Source organism: Zootermopsis nevadensis, unplaced genomic scaffold (assembly GCF_977971745.1).
Source record: "Zootermopsis nevadensis isolate Lab colony 2312 unplaced genomic scaffold, Znev_1.0 Znev_ptg000006l, whole genome shotgun sequence".
Lineage (NCBI taxonomy): Eukaryota > Metazoa > Arthropoda > Insecta > Blattodea > Termopsidae > Zootermopsis > Zootermopsis nevadensis.
This window is the reverse complement of record NW_028259138.1, coordinates 7,917,607-7,945,515: the sequence shown is the minus strand read 5'-3', so window position 1 is coordinate 7,945,515 and position 27,909 is coordinate 7,917,607. Positions and strand designations below refer to the sequence as shown.

Below are 27,909 nucleotides of genomic sequence, written 5' to 3'. Positions count from 1 at the left end.
TGAATTAATAAGTTAATGTCAATTTGTCTATAACATAAATTACTTCTGTCTCCCTCGCTTCCTTCCGACCTGTCTGTCTCGCTTTTCATAGAAGGATATAAAACAAATCAAGCCTAAGTTACGTACACTCATCCCATTATAATTGTCGTTAGAGCATATACGGTCTAATGCATACAGCGATTTGTTTCGCATTTACAAAACTCATGACCACGCAGCACCATGACGGCAAATACTATACAAGATATGTGATGCCACATCCCTTGTTCTTTGAAAATTAAATTAATTCAAATAAGAATAATTCGATGTTTGTTTCTTTAAATCCACTGCCATTACCCGGCTTTAGTTTATTATTACATATCATTAACTTAGATTTTATTATTTTGCGTTTCTTTGCTATTTTTACTGTTTAACCTCGCTTAGTTTCCTTTAGGTTTACTTTGTTTATCTTTGGAATTCATTACGTTTTGATTTCTTGTTTGCATCTCCTAACTCTGCAAGTTATTCATTTTTACTATTGCTTTTATTTGTACATTTCGATTCGCCATGCTTAACGTTCACTGTTACATCTCTGTTATTTTTCTTAATGTTTAGTGTCGCTTGTGCATTATTTTTCTTTCCGCTTGGCTTCAACTTGTTATGTTTGGCTTTGCTTTGATTTGTTTTACATCGCTCTACATCGTTTAGAATTGTTCTTGTGTGTTCTATTTCGCATTACATCGATTCACATTTGTTTTTTCTCCTCGTTATCCCTGCTTTCCGTTCTACGTGCGGCATCAGGGGAGTAGGAGATGAACGGAAGACACACAGAAATTCGGAAACAGGGACCAATGATACATGGCGACTTCGAAAGCGAAAGTAAATGTTTGATGAAAATAAGTTACTGAAACAGAGAAATCGTCAGCTGAGATTAGTAATAAACAGAATACAGCATTTTATTCATTAATCATATCGAAGTTAGCGGCGATGTGGAACGCCCTAAAAACAAGGAAGTCTGAAGTTGGAAACTTCCTGGGTCATTATATCATGAATACGACAAGAAATAAAAAGGTTGTGTTTTATAGTAAGGATTAATAATGCGCTTCTAGCTACAAGGACAACCCGAAGGTTTAACGACGCTAAATGTCAAAACCGCCATTTGGCACGATCTTCAAGATCGATTTTTCTAACATGTCTTAATGCTATTCTCCAGTCTCCACCATCTTTCCACGAGGTTCATTACCAAAAATTTGGGTTTAATTTCTAAATAATTGCATTGTTCCGTCCTGTTTTGTACTAAGCACATATCAAATAGTCCTATGTACATCTATACGGACTCGGCTAGAGGCAGAATTATTTTATTTGGCCTTCGTGTTTTAATGTTAACATAAACCAAACTGAATTCAAACGTTACAGACCACTATTCTCCTTACAGAATCTTGAAGCTTATAAAGTAGAAAAAATCTACTGCCCATTTTTTAATATTCATCTAATGCAACACATGCTGAAATCTCAATCTTAGTAAACGTGTCTACATTTGTGTTATTCTGACGAAAGTCCAACTTGATGACAACCAACAAACATTTCACGAATGTTGTTACTGAAGAGAAAATTTTATGAAAATGACAAAAGAGTTTACTTAATTATCTCTACCGGCTGTTTACCAGTTTTGCTAACAGCACAATAGGACATTTTATCTTCTATTGTGGTAATTTTCCTTCAACCGAAATGGAAAATTTAATCTATAAATATAAACAGTTAGTACATCGCTTCTGCTTAGATTATTAGAGGCTTCCACTTATCAATAATTCAACAAAAAACAATTCTGCATCTATTATTCTTCAGCGCCTACCCCGCTGTCAAAATATTGCATTATTTTTCCTGTCTTTACGAGGGTCGGGAAGACATGAATGAAATGCTTTCATTGAATTACACAGGCATTGTACACAGCGTGTTCACATACACGATGTTTTCATTCTTAACACCCTGAACATCCCCAACTGACGCTCCATGCTCGTAATATTCGCAGTTGGTTCTGAAGTTCGCGCCCCGCTGACTCATTTGGAACTCAGATCTCCTGACTACCAACTCCTGCGCACATCTGTAGAGCAGCATATCATGGACGAATTTCAACTTACTTAACTACGCTGTATCGACTGCAGTGGTTACTTTGCGTAGGATAATACGGAAGTTTAAAAATACGTAAGAAGCTGCTGTGGTCCATTTCAAGACACTGTCTTAGTGTTCGTCTCGAAGAGACTGAGGACACCGACTGAGAATCAATCACGTCAGTCGGTGTCGCGGCCCAGAATCACATCAATTTAATTCCGAACACGAATCAGAAGATACGAGATTTCCGTTCTCACATCTGCGGTCATGGTGATGACTGTCTTCTGGGATGTTGCATCGTCTAGTCTGGTAGACGTCTATCGACGTTTCAGAGGTGCTTGCTGCCTCAATCATCAAGGCGATGGACTGAGTCAGCAAAGACATCTGAAACGTCGGCAAACGTCTATCAGACTTCATAGCGTAACAATCCAAAATATATCTTCATACTTACCGTAGCTAGAACCTCAAATCTCACAGAATAAATGTTACTTATGATATACGGATTACACTGGAAGGTTCCCTTATGATTCATGAAGTCAGTGAATGCGGTCTGCATTTTCAGAACTCTTGACGGAACTGCAGATGTTTCCATGTTCTTCCACAGCACTCTGCTGCCATGTTAGTCGCAATAGGCGACATGTCTTCCGAGTTGAACTAGTGAGAACAGCTGGAGCAGTTATATGATCGATAAATAACATAATCACGAGTGACGCTTGGTGCGAGTTCATTAGATTAGGTTTCAGATTAATTCACGTGGATTTCAACTACAAGCGAACTTCACTATTGAAATCAGACGGCGGTTTATGACCGCTAGTGAACTTGTAGCACTTGATAAAATCTAATGCACAGAACATTCTGTAGCAAGTTCAGTCACTAGTAGTGCTGTCTAAATCAGCAAGTCGCATCTAACAAGGCATAAGAAAGACAGTATGAAGAGTATATAATTTTGTTTCGTGCTAGGAATACGCCGTAGTTTGGAGACGGCAAACAAATCTTTCGAAAATGTGACGAAGTTAAAATATTTGGTAACTTCCAGACGGACGTAACTCCTCCACAACTTCATTTCTGGATGATACAAAAAACAACAACAAAACGTTCACCCACACAAAATCATGTTAAGCACGACGTACATACAGAACAACTTCGAATACTATAATAAAAAAATACAATAAAATCTGGAAGAAAACATCATTTGAAATCTGATAAACATCTGACTAAAAGTTGCATTTAAGAAATTATATTTAAGTTTATATAATTTTATACACCTGAAGATGGTTCCTTTAGAACTGAAACACGTCGTGTAAAAAGTGATGATCTAATGTAAATCGAACATTTCGATAGAGAACATCATTTTAAATATTTAAATGTTAATTTTAGTAATATTTTAATATTTAATAGGAATTTTATTGTGATTTGACTGACAAGATTTAAACAAATATATATTTATCACAATATGACGTAACTTTATCATCTCACATTTAAATTCACTAAAAAGTTAAGTTAAGACTAAAATTCTTAACGTTTAATACCATTCAACTTGCGAATCTTTGTATTACTTTGATTAAAACGCAAAGACTAAAATATGCACAAAAAAACAACAAATTTAATCTATATATTCAGATCTGTATGTGCATTCACAAAACTGTTTGAATGTAATGGAGAGGAAATAACAGCATAAAGAATGCTATACTACATACATTATACCATTATACATAAGTGGTATTCGTCATCAAAAATTTAAGGACAAATTATTCAAGGTGTTTACATAGACGTGGCATGTAACACGCATAATGAAATGAGACGGATACATTTTTCCAACCTTGAGCAAAGAGGCTACTACTTGGGGGTACAGGCGAATATGGGATGAAATTTTTAAACTGAATCTTAAGGAAAATTAATTGTGATGACATTCCTTGCATTCATCTGGCTCAGGATAGGAGCCAGTGGCGGGTTTCGGTGAACACGGTAACGGAGACTTTGATTCTATAAACACCGGATTCTTTCTCGACTTGTGTAGCCATTATCACTTTATACTTGTGTAGCCACTATCAGGTTATAAAGATGGATATGATCCATGGAGTTGGACAAAACCAAATTAATCTTGTCCGAGACAGAAACATGCAACTTTTTCTTGTAACACAGCAATAAACTTTCTTATTCCATAAAAGACGAATAATTTCTTGACTTTCTGAGTGAATTGTAGGTTGTCAGGAAGGATGGTTGATAAAAGTGCTAGTGAGACGTAATTTATAATGATTTACGCTTCTTTCGCAGTATCTAAGATATAGCATCAAATGATGGGAATATTAACCAACAACAAACAAAAAAGAGTTTGAAAATACGTGATCATGGTCTAATATTAGAATCTGTTAACCACTTGAGAATAAAATTCGGTGAGACTTTTCCTACTGGTGGACTTGGTACTGGCGGTGTTGAACTTTGGTGTCATCGATGTCGAAAACTGTACTTATGCTTCACGCTGTGAAATATGTAATCTGTGCCAAATTTGCATAAAACAAACGCGCATCGAAATTTTCATTTTATTTCGTCCGTGTGCCCCTTTTCATCTTAGAAATTACATAACAAATTTTGAAGTGAACAATAAAAGATGTCAATGAATTTCTTTTTTCGGTTTTGCGATGTCTACGCTTCACAACAAGAATAGTAAATTGTATTTCAAACAAATCTCTAAACTCCAAAATTTAAAGAAAGGAAAAAAATAATCGAGATTTATGGTCGATTACGTACACAGCAAGAAACTATAATTCATTTAGAAACAATGTAGGTCTATACTCCACAGAACACCACCTTCCCACAGTTGTAAAATGTTCTTCCTATCGCTTAGGAATAAATGTGAAAATTAACGTACAGTATGTTACGCTGTAATCCAATTCCTTTGTGGTACAGGCTTATGTCCTCATTTCCATAATCCTCTCGTCTGAGATTAGCCATGATGTTCAAGTGGCTGCTACGGAACATTATCGAGATTAGAATCGATCTAACTGTCCGACAGAATGCACGGTTGGTATCTGTGTATATGCCTACTATTCTACACCGTACTACAATGCTACATACATATGAAGTAACCAGAATTCAATAACATTCGACTGAAAAAGAACGCAGTAGGTGTAACGACGACTTCGTAACTGCGTGAGAATTTAACTTAGATCTGAATGTTCCTTTTGTTTAAATGCTTTTCTTGTTACATGAGCATTTTGCCAGCATTTAAAGCAATTTGAATCAGGTTAAATACACCAATTCCTTTCTTAATTTTAAAATAATTTATTTAATACTACAGCCAAAACATAGTTTCATGAGAAATGTGTAGGTAGGACAATTATTAAATCGTTTATAAAATTTAATAAATCAATTAACATTTTCCAGCCAACAACACAGAATATGAAAATAAGCAGAAAATTTGAATCAATCAGTCAGTTTATTTAAAAGAATATAAATCTTTCACCACTACTTCCGATTAATAAAATTTACCATTAAAATAGGAAAACTTATGCAAAACAATCAAAGGGCGAAAACTTAGTAACAATTAATACAAACAGAAAGATTATACCAATGTACTTTGAGTTATTTAAAGTATCCTCTCTTTTATTTTATAAACATCAGAAAATCTGTATTTCCGAAGGAGAATGTGACGAACATTTCTGCTCTTAATACTTAGGCTATATTTCATTGGACCCAAAGACTTCTAGCTCTGAGTAAGAATATATTTCAATTAGTTACAAATAATAAATTAAGGAAACGACATTTGCTAGGCCTCCTTTTATTGGAATATCTCCTCCCCAAGACATTTCCACCTATGCGGGTCGCCTGGAACCAAGACCCTCCATCCATCTCTGTCCTCCCACATTCCCTGTATTGGCAATCTCTAAAGCAATTAACCTTTTGAAACTGAAGCCCGTCTGAGCAATATTTAAGACTTCAGTCCGTATCTCGAACAAAACACAACGCTTCTCCATTACAAATATCAACTGGGTAAAGATGTTCTGAAAAATTATCCCCCCGTTTACACTAACCACGCGAGATCCAAAAATACTTAACGCAGAGTTACTGGTTGTTGATTCACATAGTTACCACTTGGGTTAAATTGTTAAAACTGTAATACAATAATTAATATACTATCAAATAAATAATAACTGTAGATGGAGCAATAGAGTACCCACGTTTACCGTCAGAACTTAGGTGTAAGAACTAGTGCAACTTATTCAGAGGCCCAATTTCGATACTCAACCAAAAGGTCGACTATAATGACTGATGTTCTGCTACGATAGTGCTTTAAAATTTGCCACGACCGCCTCTCTCCACTAACCACATCCATAGGGAAGACTCCTTTATAAGCTATTGGTACCTCATATAGTCAAGTACATGATAAGGTTTATGGAAGAAGAATTTTCATTACCTTGTTAATAAGAGCCAGCTAAAGGTAACCAATACTGAGTAAAACGGGGCAACCTCCTAACCTATGTTTTAGGGCACATATTATGTAAGATTTGAGATTTTCACAGCGGTGAGTATGAAGTTTTCTGTCTTCTGGGTTGTTGCGCTGTGTAGTATGGTCGATGTTTAACAACGTTTCAGAGGTCATACTGCCTCCGTCATCAGGGCGATGAGTATGAAGATTTCTGTCTTCTGGGTTGTTGCGCTGTGTAGTCTGGTCGATGTTAACCAACGTTTCAGAGGTCATACTGCCTCCATCATCAGGGCGATGAGTATGAAGATTTCTGTCTTCTGGGTTGTTGCGCTGTGTAGTCTGGTCGATGTTTACGAACGTTTCAGAGGTCATACTGCCTCCATCATCAGGGCGCTGAGTATGAAGATTTCTGTCTTCTGGGTTGTTGCGCTGTGTAGTCTAGTCGATGTTAACCAACGTTTCGGAGGTCATACTGCCTCCGTCATCAGGGCGGTGAGTATGAAGATTTCTGTCTTCTGGGTTGTTGCGCTGTGTAGTCTGGTCGATGTTAACCAACGTTTCGGAGGTCATTATTATTTATTATTGACTGCAAATGGGTTTATACCCGGTGGCAGTGTCCTACAATAACATACAAAACAATGAGACAGAACAGAACAATGAGATACATCAACACAATGAGACAGAACAAAACAATAAACAAAAGGACACAACAAAAACAATAAGACACAATAAACAATGAGATACATCAACACAAAGACAGAACAAAACAATAAACAAAAGGACACAACAAAAACAATATGACACCCAAACAATGGGATACATCAACACAATGAGACACAACAAAACAATAAACAAAGGACACAACAAAAACAATAAGACACAATAAACAATGAGATACATCAACACAGAGACAGAACAAAACAATAAACAAAAGGACACAACAAAAACAATATGACACACAAACAATGGGATACATCAACACAATGAGACACAACAAAACAATAAACAAAGGACACAACAAAAACCATAAGACACAACATACAATGAGATACATCAACACAGAGACAGAACAAAACAATAAAAAAGGACACAACAAAAACAACACATCCCACTCAAAATCAACCAACTCATAAATTACAAAACCATCCAACCTCAAGTACTTAACTTAAAAAAAAGAACTTAATACCACCTAGACATAAGACAATAACTGTAATGTATTACAAACGTCATGAACTGATGCACTCACACAACAATACAATGAGACACAACAATACAACATACCACACTCAAAATAAAACATCTGACACACAATAAAAAAACACACATCCACTAATTAATCACAATACTTAAGAGTGGAATATAAAGTCCGCTCTCAGTACATGAAAATTTTATCCCAAAGAACTACAGCCCTTCATCACTTGGAGACTAAGACACTTCACTTCACTTATCACCATTTATTCCCAACTTAATAACCCTTAGCTTGTAACTACTTTTCTGACCCTCTTTCTAAAGGTGCCTAATTTACTGCCTCCTTCATCAGGGCGATTCTTAGTATGAAGATTTCTGTCTTCTGGGTTGTCGCGCTGTGTAGTCTGGTCGATGTTTACCAACGTTTCAGAGGTCATGCTGCCTCCGTCATCAGGGCGATGAGTATGAAGATTTCTGTCTTCTGGGTTGTTGCGCTGTGTAATCTGGTCGATGTTAACCAACGTTTCAGAGGTCATACTGCCTCCGTCATCAGGGCAATTCAACTTCAACTTAATATTAACTTCTTTGCACTTTCCAGTTCATCATTCAACATCATGCCCCCAATTGGTGCAATGGTATCATATCTGCTACAGAAAAGGTTTCATTAAATAAACTGGAAAGATGGTGAAGTTAGAAACAAACCAGGTAAGTCAATTTACAAGCAAAAGTCACAAGTTGTTTCTTCCTACACTGGGCATCAGCATCATGATGAAGGCCCGTGTTCCTCAGATGGATTGGTGATGAGGTCATTACATGTGTTTCTCTGCGAGTGTGCGGCAGTTTTGTTAATGCAACGTTGTTATAGAAAAAAAATATTTGTGTGTTCGAAATTATAATAAATGGGCAGGCAGACATTGAGATTTAGCAAACCTTTTCACACTGGGAAATGCACGCTAAATGGTTTTATTTGTTCCTTTCCACAACACAACACAACAGCACTAGTCAAACAACACACATACTAGTGCTTATTATCATAATTTTATATTAATTTTTATGAGCAACAAATATACTGTCACTGATGCATATCTGCGTAAATTTAAAGTAGTGAAACGGCCATGAGACTAGCAGGCGTTGATGATGATAAACGCCACAGGGAAAATCAATAATCTACTTTGTCACTAGTGTGTTAACGAATATGAATTACTAACACTGACATTAATGGCATACATTTTAACAGTACATGATACATTTAATGACGTATTTATAATTAAAACAACTTCAATATATCTTCCCCCTGTTAAAACAATATTTCATAAGTCACTCGTGTCCTATTTTCATAAAATGTATCTTTCATATTATCCTTCCATCTAAGCCTATTTATCTGAGATAGTCAGTCATTTGCCCAAAACCTTTTAAACAATATGCATCACTCATAGTCCGATCGTCTCAGCATCCTTGATTTCTTTAACCTTCGAATTTTTATGTATTTTTTTCACTCTCATGTCAATTATTTCCTTCTAGATCCTTAAATATTTTCCTCAGTACCCTGTTCAAAAATACTTTTAACTTATGTTCTTCCCTCATAGTTACAGAACTAATTTTTACACCGACATAACTCAACATGTAAAATCATAGTATTTTATAGCGGTAACTGAAGCAGTTAGCCGATCGCGTCCCACCCCTGAGGTTCGGGTACAATCTCGAATAACTTCAGGTGAAATTCGTGGTAGACGAAGTGGCACTGCAGTAGGGTAATCTCAGAATTCTTTGATTTTCCCATGCTAATCATTATTCAACAACTGCGCCATATACGTGCTATCGCGCCACGAAATACACAGTTGCCTTAACAGAATAATAAATTATTATACGCTGGACCCTGTGTTACGGGCATCAACTCTGTCCTGATATTTGGCTGGAGTCGAAGTGAAGGTAAAAAAGTTTTTATGTTTATATTCTAGAATGTCAAATCTGCTCGACATAATTCAGGTTTGTCCTTTCGAATGCTTGTCACAATTCGAAAATTATTTATTTACCATCTGTCTACTATGATTTTGGCCTACATTTTGATCACAGGACATGAACATACATTCAGTTTTCTCTGAATTTTCTTTTATATCAACTCCTCACTAGCATCTAATAAAGTTGCTGTTTTATATCGAAATCCCAGACTAAATTGTTGTACGTGTTTCTAACCTCCCCGTGCGTACTATAAGATTTTAATTTTGTACTATTGTAACAATAAAAACATAAACACTTTGAAAGAAATACTTACTGAGATGGGGATTACGAAAACGCTGATATAGATCATAGACATGCACTATCAATTTAAAAATACAGAGCAAAAATTTCTCAGGAATTTTAAGTTCTTTGTGTATAAGTGAATTTGGAACACTAAAATTATACAAACAATCATCTTGAAATGTGTTGTACAACATAACTTTCCAGCGTTTAATTTTAAATCTTTCATGTGCATTAGAATAAATCATATAACATTACATTTCTCTGATAAGTAATAAACTTTTGTTCTTCCTTTCACGGATAGCCTGCAAAGCCTGTTTCGGCTTCAATGTAAAGATTTCAGTATCTATCAGTATCTTTTTCTCCAACGTGTAAGATTAATTAAAATAGGTTTGAATAACATTTCTTTTGTCATGACAATTAATGTTCTGTCCACTTCCGCCTATGTTGACTCTTATTTAACGAATATCACAATTTTTCATCCCATTTAAACAGGAAAACCTCCTTTTTTGATACTGATTAAAATTTAATTTGAACAGACGTTTTCTTCGTTCGTCACATTAAAACCTAATTATCACTTCCATAAAATATATCAGTAACTGACAATATATAACAAAATTTAATTTACGTTTTTTTACAGTAGTTCTATGGTTAGGGTATGTTTGCCGATAAACTGGCATAATTCATTAAGTCTGGCCTCTACATACACATACGTGCGTGGAAACTGACAAGTAAATATAAAACAAATGCATGTAGAACTATAACTACCATATTATGTACCTAAAATGTCTATATGCAATTTTTAAGTCTCCTGTGGCTAAAGTATCTCAAAGTGACTATAGCCTTCCAAGTATGAGACAAGAGACGTTAATGTTCTATTCTTTCGAAAAAATTTGCTTCGATCAACATTTAAATGTAAAATATTTATTTTTCATTGCATATATGATCATACAGTTTCTACTCATAGTATTTTTAACTTGAGGGAGATAAATTCTAACAGGGCAAGTTAGAGAATGAGACTGTTACACGCACATTGAGTTTTAAATAAAGAATGCCAGTGGAAAAAAAATAGGAGAACTAAGTAGAAATAATAATAGGATCGCATCAGCTGACGACGAAAACATGTAATCCTTTGGCCCCTCATTCAGATTGTCACTGGACAATATAATTCAGCGTAGCGACAAGAGGATAAACTGTGTGACCGTGTGATATCTGCTCAGAATATCATCAAATATGAATTTGGGATTACACGCTGCTGGCTGGCTGGACTCAAAATGTTATAAATGCATAATAATACGTGCTAAGTCCTCAACTGTCTATAACATTTGACCTACGAGACACGGGGTTGATTTTACACAAAAAACATAACGCACAATATCGTCCTAAAATTTCCTTTCTTAAATAATTATCTCTGCAGGACATTTTATATGTTGTTGTAAAAACATAATTTGATATAACATTAATACTGTTATTATGTTGTCGATGGTGCGAACTTTGAGTACCAACGTTCGTGGAAATTTAGGCTCAGAAGGGTAGGGATTTTTGTTTCCAAAACGTTGGTATCTACCTACAAGCTTACACGGCGTTACGACCGAGAAGGCCAACATCGACATTTTCACCGCAGTGAGACTCTAAAATCCCACAAAGCTATGTGAGTGTGTAACAGACAGCGCAGATTGATGCTTGAACATTTTGAAAGCTGTATAAGAAAACCCAGTGGCATAATTCTCTATAAAGGTTTGTGACAAGGATTGATTGATAGATTCATCGATTCATTCATTAAACGCACCAATCAAGAGCTGGCTCTAACCCCGCCTGCAGGTGATTTTATTCCTGATATTATTATTCTCCTTCCCTTTCTTAAGGAAAGAAAATATTCGCGTCAATCACTACGCTGCGCTTTGGGCGTATACCCCTTTCAGAATTTGAGCCAACTGATAATTTTCATAAAACAACATTCGAAAAGTTATTCTAACAGTTTTAAAAATTTTGCAAATTTTATTATAGTGTTTTTGTAGAATGTACAACATGGTCATTCTGTTAAAATTGTCTCTAGTTTTAAATTTGACGGCCATAACCAATGACTTATGAGCCAGGATAGCTCAGTCAGTATAGTGACTAGCTACGGGCTGGACGACCGGGGTTCGATCCCCGACGGGGGCAGAGGATTTTTCCTCTAGCCTCTGCGTCCAGACCGGCTCTGGGGCCCACCCAGCCTCCTCTACAATGGGTACCGGGGTCCTTTCCCGGGGGTAAAGCCGGCCGGGGCGTGATGCTGACCACTCACCCCCATCTAGTGCCGAGGTCAAGGAAGAGAGGAGCTATACCTTCACTCCACCCAAGCGCCTACATGGCGTATAGTGGGACAGCTTTACTTTACTTTCACTTTTACTTTTAACCAATGACTTTCTGGAGGCACTTGAAACTCGGTATAAAAATACATCATAAACATGCCTTCAATTGTTTCATACCCACTATATATTTGTTACTGCCATCTGAAACAGATCAAAAATACCTGTCAGCATATCAGTTACGAGTGCAAAAGTTAAGTCCCGATACATTGCGATCTAACAATTTTTTGAGATTCTTGATATAAACGTGCTCCGGCGTCCCGCAATAATAGAACTTCGTTGTTAGCTGCTTTTTAACAGTGAAGTTACATGGTAAATGTACAAACAGAACACAAAACGTTAGTAAATATATGCATGGTGTAACAATTCTGGCGAGTTCACCAGAATTTTAACGTTTATCTTAACGAAAATAATCACAGTAACCACGGTAATGTATGTAGTCTGGAGGTTCCTTGTCCAACTACTTCAATGATCAAAAACGCATATAGATATTACGTAAAATGCCCATTATTTTTGCAATATTGTAACCAAAATTCAAATTTACAAATAAAACTTAAGTGAAACTGCAGCAGATCATATTTAATGAAAACTCGTTGAGCCATTCACGAGTCTTTTCACGCGTACAGACTGACAGAAAGACAGAGTTATTTTAACAGCTGCTCCACAATGAGTTTAAAGCTTCCAAAAGTTAAAAAAGAATGCTTAGGAACGGTTATTAACGCAATGAATTAAATATAAGAGAATATCGACCTCAACCTTTCAATTTAATTTACAAATGGTAAATGTTGCTTCACGAACACTGACGGGCAGCAGTAGCAGCCTATGGTTTGTACGGTTGTGATTTCGAATCCTGTCATAAACACATCTGTGTATATGTGTTCTACCAGTATTCTTCATTACTGTACCATGGCCTATGCTGATGCAAAATGCTGCCTCTAACGCTAGTCTGTAATAGACCATCACTGGTGGGGATCATTGCACAGGGAGAAACAACTTTGCGAAAAATAAATTAAATATGAATATTTATACAAACATTCTAATTAACGCTATGAACCAGGAAACGGATTAAATTAACCTAACAAAAATACAGGAAGTTTTATTTCTAGTTAACCACAACCCTATGAATTTGATCGCGATACATACTTACTTAGACTCTTTGTTAAATAACGCCGTATTTTAACTGCTTTGATTCCTATTTTAAGACCTATTCTAATGACGAATTTCTTTAAAACGTATAACAATTCATGTTAGAATTATTAACGTAACATTTTTAATAGCTTTTTCTTGTTCTGGAGAGGGCAGAGGATGGTTATTTATGCTTGCGCCGGACGATATGTTTACAAGTACGTCTAATGGTTTATAGGTCATGAAGTATCGGTATTTTGCATTTATTGTCATTTGTGTCTTTAGTGTTCAAGTATCGAATAATGACTTTTGTACCAGAATTAATTCTTACAATTGTGCTCTATTTTAAGCGAAATGGAGGCGTGACGGAAGGCGATTTATATCCAGGAAAAGTACTAAATGGATATTCATCAGCTTTAATTTGATGTCTATAATAGAATTATAAGGTGAATTACAAGATTCTTCGACTCGTACATGCAGCTCAAATCGAGCTGTAATCTATTTTCTAAAGAATAAAAGCAAACCGCGTAATAAATTAATGAAGATTTCTGTCTTCTGGGTTGTTGCGCTGTGTAGTCTTGTCGATGTTAACCAACGTTTCAGAGGTCATACTGCCTCCGTCATCAGGGCGATGAATATTCATATATAATCATATTAATCGCCCTGATGACGGAGGCAGTATGACCTCTGAAAAGTTGGTTAACATCGACCAGACTACACAGCGCAATAACCCAGAAGACGGAAATCTTCATACTCACCGCTGTGAGAACCTCAAGTCTTACATAATAAATTAATGTTCAATGTGAAATATTCACTTCCACTTAAACACATGTTTGAACACTTTGATTTCTTACAGTGGATCATAAACAGGTGTACTTCAACTTCGCAATTTTAAACTTCTTACTCTATCTCCTTTATAAGCTTTAATCCTGAATAATTTTTAAGAGACTTTAGCGACATTATGAAGTCCATGTTGAATGAAAAATTAAAATAATAAATTCAAACTGATTTATGGAATGCAATTTTGGATTTCACCCACACTGAAACATAAATGCTGGATGCACTTAATGTGGATATCAATGAGACAGCAATTTAGCAGCTCGTATTAATAATGCAATATATTAATCTCAAAACATGGTTGGCATTTAGATAAATGCATGATAAATATGTAGGACTCTTAAAACCGTGTTATACTACATGTACAGTATGTTTGTGACTATACATGAACGAGCTGTCCATGTTTTTCTTCAAAATATGTGTTTTAAAAACGATACAGACGTCACTTGCCACATCAAATACTCCAAAAATTGCCAGCTCGGCTGTAACATTTCTTCATCACAAACTGTGGTTGACCATGTTTATTCAATGCAAAGGGTTCGGCTTGTAGTGAATTACCGTTTCGGTAACACGTTACCATATTCAATTCTTTTCTGGATTCAAAGTAACTACAGATTCTTGCACCAAAACATTTTGGGAAGGAAGATTTGTAATACGTTATGTGAACTGTAACACCAGGCGACAGACCATATCATGAATATGAAGATAAGGTTATTTTACATTTTAAGAGTTAGTGTCCCGGCTACTGAGTCGGATATAATTTCCATATATGAATACCGCATCTCATGCATATGACTTCTGCTGACGAATTCTGTGTCACGCGGAATACTAATTCTTGGTATTCTGCGTTCGTTGTACGATATTTTAAGAAAATGACATAAATCAGGTGGCACTCGTCTCACGAATACAAAGTGATCATTTCTGCAACGTCTGTGTCATTTAGGATGCATCGATTCCACGCACACTCCAGGCAGAAGTTATGTGTACAATTCTTTACTGAACTAACCAGAAGTTATTAGGTAACGCTGTGTCAAGAAAGGTCTATTCAACGCCGATTTATGTCAGAGAAATATTATATTAAATTAAAATGGAAAGAGTTAAGCGGTGAATGAACGGTTGGAACCGCGCGGCGCAAACCGCGTAATGTGAACCGTGCCTTATATTGCTTCAGCCATCTCTCTCCATATACAGCTTTAGAGACAAGCAAGTAATGAAATCGAAGTTGGTTGTCGTGATAAGGTATCAGATCCTTTCGGAGACAGATCTCATTCACCCTGAAATGACAACAAAGTTCAGTGTTCAAATAATATGGTATGTATAAATACGTATATTTCGTATGTTTCGTAAGCAAAATTCAGCGGCCATTTCTCACCCAAGACTCCTGATTAACTGCTAGATGGCTCTGGCAGTCAAATCGGGATTGAGTAGAAATTGTTCAGAGTCAGTTGGCTGGTTACTCACTATTTCACGCACGAACAAGAACAAGAAATCTCCGAAAAGGAGGCGGCGAAAACCCACAACAGGGTTGTAGAGCCGAGAATCAACAATAATAACATAAATACGTATGTTGTAAATTACTGAGTCATGTCGTCATTTCATCACGAAGCATATGGACTATTTTCCCATGCAATGTCAGCATTGGTTATTTGGCGTCGAATAGTGAGATGACTGTAAAATTAGTTAGAAGGGATACGGCAGGAAACGGCAATGACCTATCTTAAATCATTATTCCATGACTCGCCTGGACAGACAGGGCATTCGGTATCACAATCGAGGCTCTAATATGGTGTTTCCCGAGTAGAAGGGCTTTATCGCTAACCTAACAAAAGTGGTCTTTAATAACTGTAACTGGAAACTTCAAAAATTGCACACGAAAGCCATTTCCGTGACCTGAACGACAAGATTCCGCGACTTATCAGATGAAGTACGTAGGCTGTAATTGGGGTTATATTCGAGAAACCTCCAGGTTCTTGGAAAAGTTAAATGCTATTCCTCGTTTCGCCCAGTTTTATATCTGAGTACAAATTATACCTGCAAGTTTGATTTACCACCACAGCGGTATTTCTGATTTCTTCCAATCAAGACAGAAGTTTTCGTGTCAAATGCTGATTGTTATTATTTATGCCAATACTCCTATAACCTACTTCAGGTAGAAAGTTTTCTGAAAGAGATAATTTATTTATTCCGCTCTAACTATACAAATTTAAAGCTATTAACGCAAATAATTATATAATTAATTTCTTTTGCATAACGATTTAGGAACGGAACTAAAACAGACCTACGGTTTTCTATTCATATGCAATAAGTATTATATCTCTATAAATATTTAAGAAGCTGTTGACTTTACGGCATTCAGAGTTATGCACGTCAGTATCGGTGTTTGGGGAACTGGCTCTATCCGGCTTTCAGGAGGACATGACCGCTGCAATGAAGTTCTATAATATAAACGTCTGTCAGAGAGTATAATAATGAATGCACTTGATACAAAAGTAGAGTCTACTACCGAAACTTCGCACATATAAGTACTTAAGGCCCATTTCCCAAACCGACAGACAATACCCAGCAAATTATAGCGTCACAGGCTCAAAGTAATACAATTGCAAACACCGCAATGTGTTTAGACTAGTCTCGCGATTTTTACTAAGGTTCTTCGACATTATTTCCGCTGTAAAGCTTGTCCAATATTATCGAATAGCAGGAAGAATGAATGAATGATGAGTGCGTAAGGATATAGAAGAGGTCTGTAGTACATTATTTGTAGATACTAAACAGGACTTTATCTCGACAGACAGCAAAATGGAAACCTTGGTCAGAAATAAAGAGGGCGAAATGTGAACCACCACTCTATTCCTTATGATAAATGCACAAAAACTGCTTTGACGTCCCAATACGCTTAGCCTACGAGGCACAGTGCTAGAGCACGGGAGAAACTTTGTATTTTGTCTTACATTCAAAGAAACTTACCGCTGCAAAAGCGTGTTCAACGGAACGGAACTTTTCCTTGCGTCGACATACAACCCCCTTCTTCCTTTCATTGCTTTGTCGCTTTCTTTCTTTCTTTCTTTCTTTCTTTCTTTCTTTCTTTCTTTCTTTCTTTCTTTGATCTTAGAGCCTACGAACATACTCAGAATACGTGGATTACGAAATCATGATGAATTAAATGCCATCACGTCAAAATGAAGGCAATGTGACTTCTTCTTATGCCATGCGCATTCCATGGACATCAGAAGACGCATGAAGCAACTTGATTTACTGGTCCATTGGTCCAGGGCTAAAGATGGAGACGCTATAGTTCTCTCAAGCGATGGTTATCTACCAACGAGTCTGCACTGCGTCACAAACCACAACAATGTCGTCTTTATAACCGTGAAACTTCAAATCTGTAATTTGTAAAGGAATTTTCTTCACAAGATATTTGTTTATTATAACACATAAATTAATCTTCTGTAATCAGTGACGTCCCCCACAAGCATTGTTAAATTAACAGTTAGGTCTGTTATCACACACTGTACCACTTATTCAACATTCTGTGATAACACAAACCTAACCATTAATTAAGCTGTGAGGGTCCGACTTATGACTGAGTGACCAAATGTGTTATACATGACACGCCATGTCAGTAATAACGCTAGATGACAGAATGATCTGTTTTACGAAGTACTGAGTGTATTACGTAGCTTCCAGAAGCACTTCTTGTGTTGATTACGAAAACTCTGAAATAAAGTTATAGATATTTTTAATTGTTCTTCTAATTTAAAAGGAATGGGAAAGGAATAACAGAGAACGGAGATAATGTGATAAAAATATGGAAAAGATAGAGGAAAATAATTGTGAGAAAGCGTTGAATTTTATCGACCATTTTCCACAAAAAATTTATATATTACAAGCGTCATAAGAACATATTGATCCAGTTTCTGAAAAAGTTTTCCAATCGAAGTAACAGTCAACAAATGTCTCTGTAATACTCCAATTATTTATGAATAAAAAATTTATTAACTGCGATATTTTAATACCGCGGAATACGAATCGTCGTACGTTGGGATGTTTGTGGCTAATGAATTGGACAGTAGGCCTATGAAAAACACAGAAATGTGGCCTATTCGAGGCCAAATATATAATTTGCCTGGGGTAACTAAGGATATCCTTGAAAATTACCAGTCAGAATATTCGGTGTGCGGGCCAAGATTCAAACGCAGAACATATAAAATACAAAACCTTAATGACAAGTCACCAAACTCGGCAGCAAAGTTGTCGTTCGGAGAAGATCCTAACACTTACACGTAATAAGCTGTGAAGTTTGCACAGGCACCAGTGTATATCTTGTAAAATACTTTGTAAGATTTATCGCTAGGAGAGACATCAAGGCGGATTGGCTCCCGACGCCCTGTCAGGTGCAACGTTACGCCTCGTTTGCTGACGCGCGCAGATAGTGTGAAGCGACGCCAATTCCATAACCACGTGAAAACACATGCCAGTTCTTGACTCAATATAAAGTCGACGAAGATGTCGATGCTCATGACTTTGATGATAATGACAGAAACAACAACAATAACAAAATGACAACTGTTTGAAAAGTTATATGTAGTCATAAATGCGAAAAATATATACAACACATCAATTATTACATACGCTTTCATGCTTTAATGCAGGTGAATAACACGTTAAAAAAGATATCTTCAACATTTCTCACAAGTGGTCCCTTCAAAATGGCTCCATCCGCATTTTCCCAACTCCTCAACTAACAAGTGCTAAATGACCTATTAACGGGTCCAGTGAATTAATGACTGACTCGACTTGAGCTGATCTGAAATTTATGTCCCGGAAACAAGAGAATTAGTGGCAAACAGAATCGCCCTGATACCCCTATAAAATACTGTTTTGCCCTTCTTTACTGTCAAGTTGGTAATGAACTCGCTGGAGCTACAAGTTTCAATGGTATTCGGCTTATACCTTTAATGAGACGAATTACAATTCGCATGTTTAGTAGTTAAGAATTTCAGACAATAACCGAGGAGCTTTATATTTGCATCCTATTCGGTTGGTTTACATGCTAACCCAAAATATATTAAGCACGTGTTAACATAACATCCAAATGAGATGTCTATATGATTATAAAATGCAAATTGTTAATGATTGAAAAGGAGACTATCTTGATATTTTTAACTTAGTATGAAGGCATTTATCTGGAGAAAGAAATAATTTTCGAAACACTTGAGTCAAATAACGCATAATCCACCCGAGTTTTGAACTAAGTACTTGTGGAACTTCCGGGTATATGCTGGCTGGGCAAGACCACGATTACGTTGTAACAGGTTAGCCAAATCACAAAGTACGACAATTTATTTTCTTATGTGCAAGACTGCTTTTCTCTGGTCTTCTAGATTAAGAACCCCTGCAATCATATTACAGACATTTCAAATGAATTCACTGCCTTCATTTTTTTGGTAATGTGTAAGATATCTGTGTTTATGCAGAAAGGGTGGTGGAATTGTGGCTAAGTAAATAAGAAGACTGGCCAGACAAAGCCAAAGCGAGGTACATAAAATAAACCGTACAACACTCAATTCTTACCTGAAGATTAAGGCAGCAGGTTCTTTTGCGACGGCGGTAACATTATTACATGATTCTGTAACCGGAAGACATAATACAAACTTTCACCGCCATGAAAACCTCACTTGTTTTAGGTCTATGATTATTTTTCAATTGTAACCGGTTACATTACTCTCGTTGTGTTTTGTCCCAATGAAAGGCCTCTTCCGACCAGGACAACGCAGCAAGACGCCTACACATCCACCTCCAGACTAGAACTCAAACCTGCGATTCCAATTTGTTTCTTACTGGAAGGCGTTTGACAACACAAACTGCGATGTACGAGTGGAATGTTGTCATCTAGGCTGTGACGCCATGTAGACCCGTAGGTAAATACCAATGTTTTGGAGAAACATGCTGTTTCCATATTCATAGTTAAATATGGATACAAGATGACACACGCGTCGTGTCTTATGTAACCGTGACCTGCTCGCGTCGGTCAATTGACTTCAAGTGCAAGGAAGTGGAAGGATGTCTTCCTCACATGCGCATTGCCAAACACAATCTGTCATCTCGTTCTTAATTAACTTTCCGGAATTGGTTCAGGGATGAATTTCCCTTTTCTCCTGTGCCAAATAAATCGACAATATCTCGTCAGGTGGACCATTTCCATGACACAGGATCTCTTCACCGGGTTACATCAAACGTAAGAAAGAGTTAATGTATGCATCACAAAACGCGGTGATCATTTCCAGCACTTTATATAACATTACTTTGTTTTTGTTTTCTAGTTTCAATGTAATTTACTTTTTACAAATAAAACATGTCAGTAATGGACTGCGTGACTTCGATCGACCTATAATACATTTAATATACCCTCGCTTTTAAGACACGAGCTTCATGTCTAATCCATCACGTGGCTGGTCAATTTAGTCAAGTGGATTTTAATCTTGATACTGAATGGATTTAAATTACATTTTCCCTTAAATAGGTATAGTCGAATTATAGGATAACGGTGAATGATGAATCGTAAAGGATGTTGAATACAGAGGATGTTGTCAATTTTTGAGACATTAGTGTTCATCTAAAGAGGCTGACGAAGACCACGAAAATAAACTCAGAATACGGTTAGAACGCTGGCCTTGTAATCCTGGGGTCTCGGGTTCGATTCCCGGCGGTGCCCGAATTTATAACTTGTATTGGGCAAGGCCGTGGTCTAGGCAACACGGAGTTTTCCTCCGTGGCATCCCAACAATTACTCCATTCACACACAGAAGAAGGCAATGGCAAACCACTTCTGGATCATCTGCCAAGAACATATATGAACAGGTCCCAGTCCGAGAAAAGGATGGAAGGATCCTGTTCATATGGACCTGTCGTCAGACAGAACACTAATAATAATAATAATAATACCTGGTCACTGGAACACCGATCAGGCACGGGATTTCCAGAATAAAATACATGTCGCAGTGTGGATTTTCTATGCAATAAATGAACATGAAGGTCAAAATGTGTAAAATATCGTAAAAAGAGGACACGTTTGTACAATATTTGGCACAATTTCGTCTGATACCCAATACGTAACAAGCAACTGGACAGAATATTGTGTTAAAACACGTTACTTAGAAATTATAGGACAGCTGCGAACATTGGTCCTTCGGTTTAAAAAAATCAAGTTGTTGAACCAGCACACTATTGCAATATTCTCCCTCAAGACCTTCGGGATGAAGAGGCATGCATGATAGGGTTAAATCCTTCGCCAAAACCCCCGACTGATCGTACTAAAGACGGTATTGGAATACAATATATGGGATCCATACATCCCAACACAGACCGAGACGCTGAAATGGGGAACGTGCACAAAACTGGGAAGGGAAGCAGATCAGACACTGCACCCGGGGGATACAACAACCAGCGACATCCTCACGCTCCGTGCATTAGCATAACTTAGCATGGCACTCCCATTGCCAAATACGACAGCGATTTCATGAGGATTCGGAGGAGAAAAGACGCGGATGGCGAACGGCATCATGGGTGAAAGAGGGGCGGATAGGGGAAGGAAGAAGACCAGAAACCAAAAGAAGTGGTTAATTAAAAGATTTATAATCTAAATAGGGCCCTTTGCACAAAAAATTAGAAACATGTATGTTGTGAGAAGTACGCAACCTGATAAATATAACCAGAAGGGAACAACGATGCTGACGACTCGAGGGGATAAATAGGGAAGCAGAAGAATCGTAAATACTGTAAAAAAATACATTTAGTTTATTTGGCATAACGAACTACCTGGGACCAGCAATATTCTCTTCTGTTTCCAAGAATCACAGGCTAAGCATGCTCCATGTTTTGAACGACTCGCAGCTTTCACGGCGACCAACAGTGATAAAATCCTCTCGGGCGACCAGCCGCGTCAAATTGGAACCGAAGTCCAGAGTTACAGAGACTCTTTCTGTCTCCATCATCAGGGAATTGAGTGTTGGATAACCACAGTTTATATACAGTAGATTCCGGTTAATTGGACTATCGGTTAATAGGAGCAGCCGTTTATTTGGAACAAATCTTAAATAACAAATTCTTTAAGTGGAACTTCACATAATTGGGGCAGCCGCTTAATTAGACCAAAGTGTCCCCAGTTAACCGGAATCCACTATATAGTAAACTTTTTTAATAAAAACTAATCCTTATTAAGATCTATATTTCATACCATATACCAATACGATAAACAGTTTCAAATTCTTGAAAAAGCTGTCAATTCGGTCAGATCTTATAGATTATTTAAACCGATATAAACAAAACCTTAATTCGTCAGGCCACGTATTTGAGTAGAACAACAGAACCAGACTTTGCCCACATCATTCAAGTAAATTTATGAAATTAAACTTGCAGTCAAACTATTGACACAAGTACACTTTTATAAGGGTTCACTCACTCCACTATACGAGGTGCGATCGGAAAGTTTAAACACTGTGTCAATAGAGGGCGAACCGGATGTAGTACGAGCTTCTGCCGCTAGGGGGTGCGGCCTACATTCATAGTGAATCAGTGAGCCAGCCGGCATCATCGAATTAGCATTTCTTTCTTAGTTACGGGCGTTTTGGTAGTGCATTACACCGACCCTCCTGCGATTTCGGAATGGCGTGTGCATCAAATTTTGCCAAAGACTCGCCAAAACGGCTACGGAAACCTATGAAATGCTAAAGCAAGCATTTGGGAAGTCCGCAATGGGTCGTGCACAAACTTTTGTGTGGCATTCACGTTTTAAAAATGGCCGAACCTCTGTCGATGATGATGACGAGCGTTCTGGACGACCATCTTCGAGCACAACGCCCGAAAATGTTACGAAGATTCGGCAGGCCATTCACGAAGATCGACGTCGTACCATCAACGACTTGTGCGACATTGTTGGGATAGGCTATGGGACCTGTCAGCTGATTCTAAAGGAAGAACTCCACATGCGACGCATCATGACAACGCGCCAGCGCACACCGCCCTCAAAGTTCGGCAGTTTTTGGCCTCAAACACCATGGCCGTCATCCCGCACCCTCCTTATTCGCCGTGTGACTTCTTCCTCTTCCCAAAGATGAAAATTCAGCTAAAGGGAAGGAGATTTGAGACGATAGAAGAGATTCAGGCAGAAAGATTTCCAGGGATGCTTCCAGACTTGGCAGCGGCGCTGGGATCGTTGTGTTCACTCCCAGGGGAACTACTTCGAGGGTGATGGATGAATTTAATACCTGAGATAAGTGTACGAGTTTTTATAGGCGCAGTCTGGAAACTTTTCGATCGCACCTCGTATGCAAGGAAAGCGTAACAAGAGAAATCCATAAACACGCAGAAATACGTTTTATATTTCTGTGAGAGATGCAGAGTAAGTCACCTGAATGGCACAGTTATCTTGCAATTGCACGCAAAATTCTGAGATTCCTACGATCAGTTCTTATGCGTCGTGATATTTCGCGTTGAACGTGGAGGTGTTTTATCATGGTTCACGCACAAATAAAGTGAAATGGTTAATTCATATAAAGCCGAAGATTTCTGTCGACCAGACTACACAGCGCAACAACCCAGAAGACAGAAATCTTCACACTCACCGCTGTGAAAACCTCAAATCTTCACATAAAGCTGCTTTTCATACTCCCTCGATAAGACGCACTTCAGGCTGAAGCATCCTCTGAAGCCGAGTTACCTCACGTCACTTAACAATGCGCACTCTTAATAACGCCATTACCTTTGGCTCAAGCAGCGATTTTACCCACAATGGCTGGCGTTGTGTACTTGCGAGCCCGCATCACATCCCAGCATTCTCTGCGGGAAAAATGTAACTTTAACTTCATAAAAATATACTAAAGACATTTTTAAAAGCTTTTTTAACGTTAGAAAATGAATTAAAACGTGTAAATAGACAAATCTGTGAACGTCAAAAATGAACAACGAGGAAGCAGTGAAGTGTCTTGGTACGTGAAGTTTACAAATAGGTCGATCGTATTTTGAAGACGCTAGTTTCTTCCAGTTCCGACCCCAAGTAATTTGGCTTTGCAGTCGCTTTTGAACCTTGCAACTGGAAGTATCGGATTCAAACCCTTACTGGATTAGCGGCTGTTTCCGTGCTCCTTAATCACTTTACTTTAGATTAAGGGAAACTAAATTCGTGCGCTAAATGTTTATAAATCTAAAAACATTTGTAATTCAGCACGGTAATTTTGTATATAGTTTATATTCTAACGAGCCAAATTTTGACACAGCTACAAAGACTTCAGATATGTTACATATCTAAAAACATTTTTAATTTATTGCACCAGACTTTGAAATAGGTTGAAATATTTCAAATTAGTTTCACGACAAAATTATGTGTAGATGACACACTGATGTCGAAACATGTCGCGAAAAAAATTCAAAACTAATTCCTATCATAAAATTGTTATACAGACTGTTACAATAAATAATATAATAAAGAAAACGAATCAGAAATTCTACGTTACAAGACTGGAGTCATGTCGATCAGTATAGGATCCAGTTTTGGTTTCTAATGAATATTGTAATGAACATTCTGGTTTCATAAAAGATAGTGTGGAGTTAGTCAGATATAAATTTAATTCATCACAGCCCCATTTTTAATTACAGAAACGTCTAACCTAGTATATCACTTGTCGCTGCTTCAGAAGTTCATTTTTTTCTATTTGAACTTTCATTATATTTTCTATTACCTAAACCAAAATTTCACTTCCGTACACAAATCTACTGAAAATAGCTTGCTACATAGAATTTCTCAGCTATTAACCAACTCTACGAAGCAAGAATCTCTTTCATACTCTGACAGTTGCTCAGCTGGTCAAGGAACACCTCGTTTTCTTTGGTTTATTATACGTAGTGCTGACAAGAACTCACCATTTGACGCTATTCTTAAATTGCTGAGACCAATTCTCACTGTCGTATCAACCTTAATATTATCCATCTTTTACCTCCAATGTTCAAAACCAAATTATGTATACACTTCTGTTTACACCCATGCGTGCTACATACTCTTCCCATATCATCTTTCTATTCCTATTCAAGCCCTAACAACATTTAGCGAAACAAAAGTTATAAATCTCATCATGCAAAGTTCACAATAATCATCTTTAATCTCTCATACTGATTAATATTCCACTCAGTAAGTAATTCTCATGCACCCTAAACTGCTGTGTTTCCTTAGGATGAAAGACCCATTTCAACTGAATAATAAAATAAATGTATGTAGCAGAGTCAATTTTGGATAACTAACAGTCGCTAGTAGCTAGTCTAAGAAAACGCTGCCCTTTACGAAATCCAGCGATTTATTACCGTGCTACCAAGAACCTGTCATCGGCTCTTGTCGTGAGCCAGATAAATGCAATCCACACATTTTACCCTATATTTTAAGCTCAGTCTTAATATTATCGTCTCATCTAACCCATGATCTTCTCTGTTTTCTCTTCCTTTGATATTTTAAGATTAGTTACAGTTTTGTATGATATTCTCATAACTAGCCCATTTTATAATCCTTGATTTTCTCATCCCACAATATATATGGCATAGTACAATTATGTACAGTTCCACATAAAAATATAAATTCCTTGAGCGTACACGTGTACATAGCATACGGCATATTTTCTGGTTAAAAGACGGGCAAACGTTTCAAAGGTAAATACGTCACAAATCTACACTGTATGTGACTCAAATTCATCGCAGGTAGAATTAATTTGGAAGAAATTCTTATTGTACGACTTTATCGTTAAGTGTAAACGTTTGTATTTTGTAACAAACTTTGGAATTTAACACGCACGTAATCTGCAAAACAATACACAGTTAGGAATTATAACATTTCCAAGAATATAAGACTACTGTCATGACAACGATGTGTCATGAACGTGCTTCCTTTTATAGATATAAAATTGTGTTGATCTACAATACTCTTAGTGTGATTTCATTTTATCCTTGGCAATTGCCTTTATGAAGAAGGCAGTAACCACCTCCGAAACGTCGATAAACTTCTACGAGACTACACGGCGCAACAACGTAAAAGACAGCCATTGTCAGAATATTGTAGCTTTATTTTATGAGAAAGTAATTTAAAGGTAAATTATTTAGAATAATTTAGCTTTTCATTGTATCTGCCTTCCATAACTCTTCTTGTAGATTATAAGCTTAGTTATAAGACTTTAAACAGAAACATGCTGTTTCATTACGGAACCACTTTCATTTTAAATTTAGACAGGTCTTCCTTCGTTTCAAAATCTTAAACTTACTAATTGCTCTTTCTCTAAATCTGTTACCAAAATTAAAACTTTTCTTTTTATACCTGGTATTCGTTAACTGAAACACTGAATCGCACAAAAAACATTTAATTATAACACCATTAACAACATTGAAATTTGCCGAAAACAATTTACCTTTCTTTTCAAAATAAATCGGAATTTTAAATCTTGTTGAAAGCGTTTTAGATAAGGGGGCAGAGGAGAATTCTTGGATAGAACCGGGATGGGATGGGAGATGATTTGAAACAATTACATAATTGGAAGCTTTAACATTTATATCCTTCCCCAAATGTTTTTGCGATGATAAAATCAATAAATGCGAGGAGATCAAGGTATGTAGCATGTATGGAGGATATGATAAATGCGTAAAAAGTTATGATCGGAAAAATTAAAAAAATTAATTCGATTTGCTCCAGCTGAATAAATTATATGAAATATTATTATGGATGGATGGGTGGATGGATAATTGTTAAAGTCATAGCTTCTAATGTTCAGGTTGTAAAGTAGCTTGCAGAAATAACAAAGTTGTGAAGGATAATCATAAGTTATGGTACTATAAAGCGTGCATTAGGTGCAAATGCACGGAAGCAAACGACGTTGACACCGTACAAGGTAATTGTCACAGAATTATTTTTGTATTACTGCAAAGGCTAGACTCTAAGAGAAAACCAGAAAAAAAACAGAAGCGGTGGATGAGATACGATTTCTTATATGAATTCCGGGTTATACACTTTTAGATCGGAGACGAAGTGAAAAATCAGAGGGAAACGTTTCAAGAGCGCAGTGTCCGTGAAATAACTGTGCTCCATAGAAGAGGCTTGAGAGACGTCGAGGATGCCTGACAATCGCTCAGCTGAGGCTGCCTGGAATAACAAGCCGAGAGGAAGGGAGGCCGTGGAGTTCAGAGACTGAGAATGGGATGCTAGCACGTCAAAAATTGGTCCAATCTTCGTCGCTTATGATGATGATCATAATGACGTCAGCAGTGCGTTCCAAATTCATTCGTAATATTCTGTAATACTTTATAAGGAATGTTATAGTTGTGGTACCACGTACGTCCTATGATATTTCGTGCAATAACTCTGAACAAACTGATGAACTCCCCTCGGTAACATCTGAAATATAAACATTGTGGCCAAGTTAACTTCAGAGATGGGGTGACATTAAGGCTACTTAATACAGTCACGAAATCTGCCCAGTGAAATATCATTGAAATTTATCAATTTTTTTGGGGCAATTGCTTAGTTAACTATAAGACAACAATAGAGTTAGCTTTTGTCTTGGCAACGGTAGCTAAATTAATCGATGGATCCAGGCATCTTAATTTTTTAGAGGGATGGAACCATAAGCATTCGTA

The 27,909-nt window shown here is 37.1% G+C and overlaps 1 protein-coding gene across 7 annotated transcripts in view; it reads right to left on the bottom strand.

Annotated features, from left to right (window-relative positions):
* LOC110837546 (limbic system-associated membrane protein) overlaps positions 1 to 27,909 on the bottom strand; it is a 421,660-nt gene that overhangs the window by 373,795 nt on the left and 19,956 nt on the right. For 4 of the 7 annotated variants that reach the window (XM_022079800.2, XM_087343651.1, XM_022079831.2 and 1 more), the window contains exon 2: positions 24,008 to 24,084. The exons of the other annotated variants lie outside the window; for them this stretch is intronic. The gene's annotated coding sequence lies outside the window, so the exon portion shown is untranslated. The remainder of the gene's footprint in view (positions 1 to 24,007; positions 24,085 to 27,909) is intronic. 7 annotated transcript variants of the gene reach the window in all.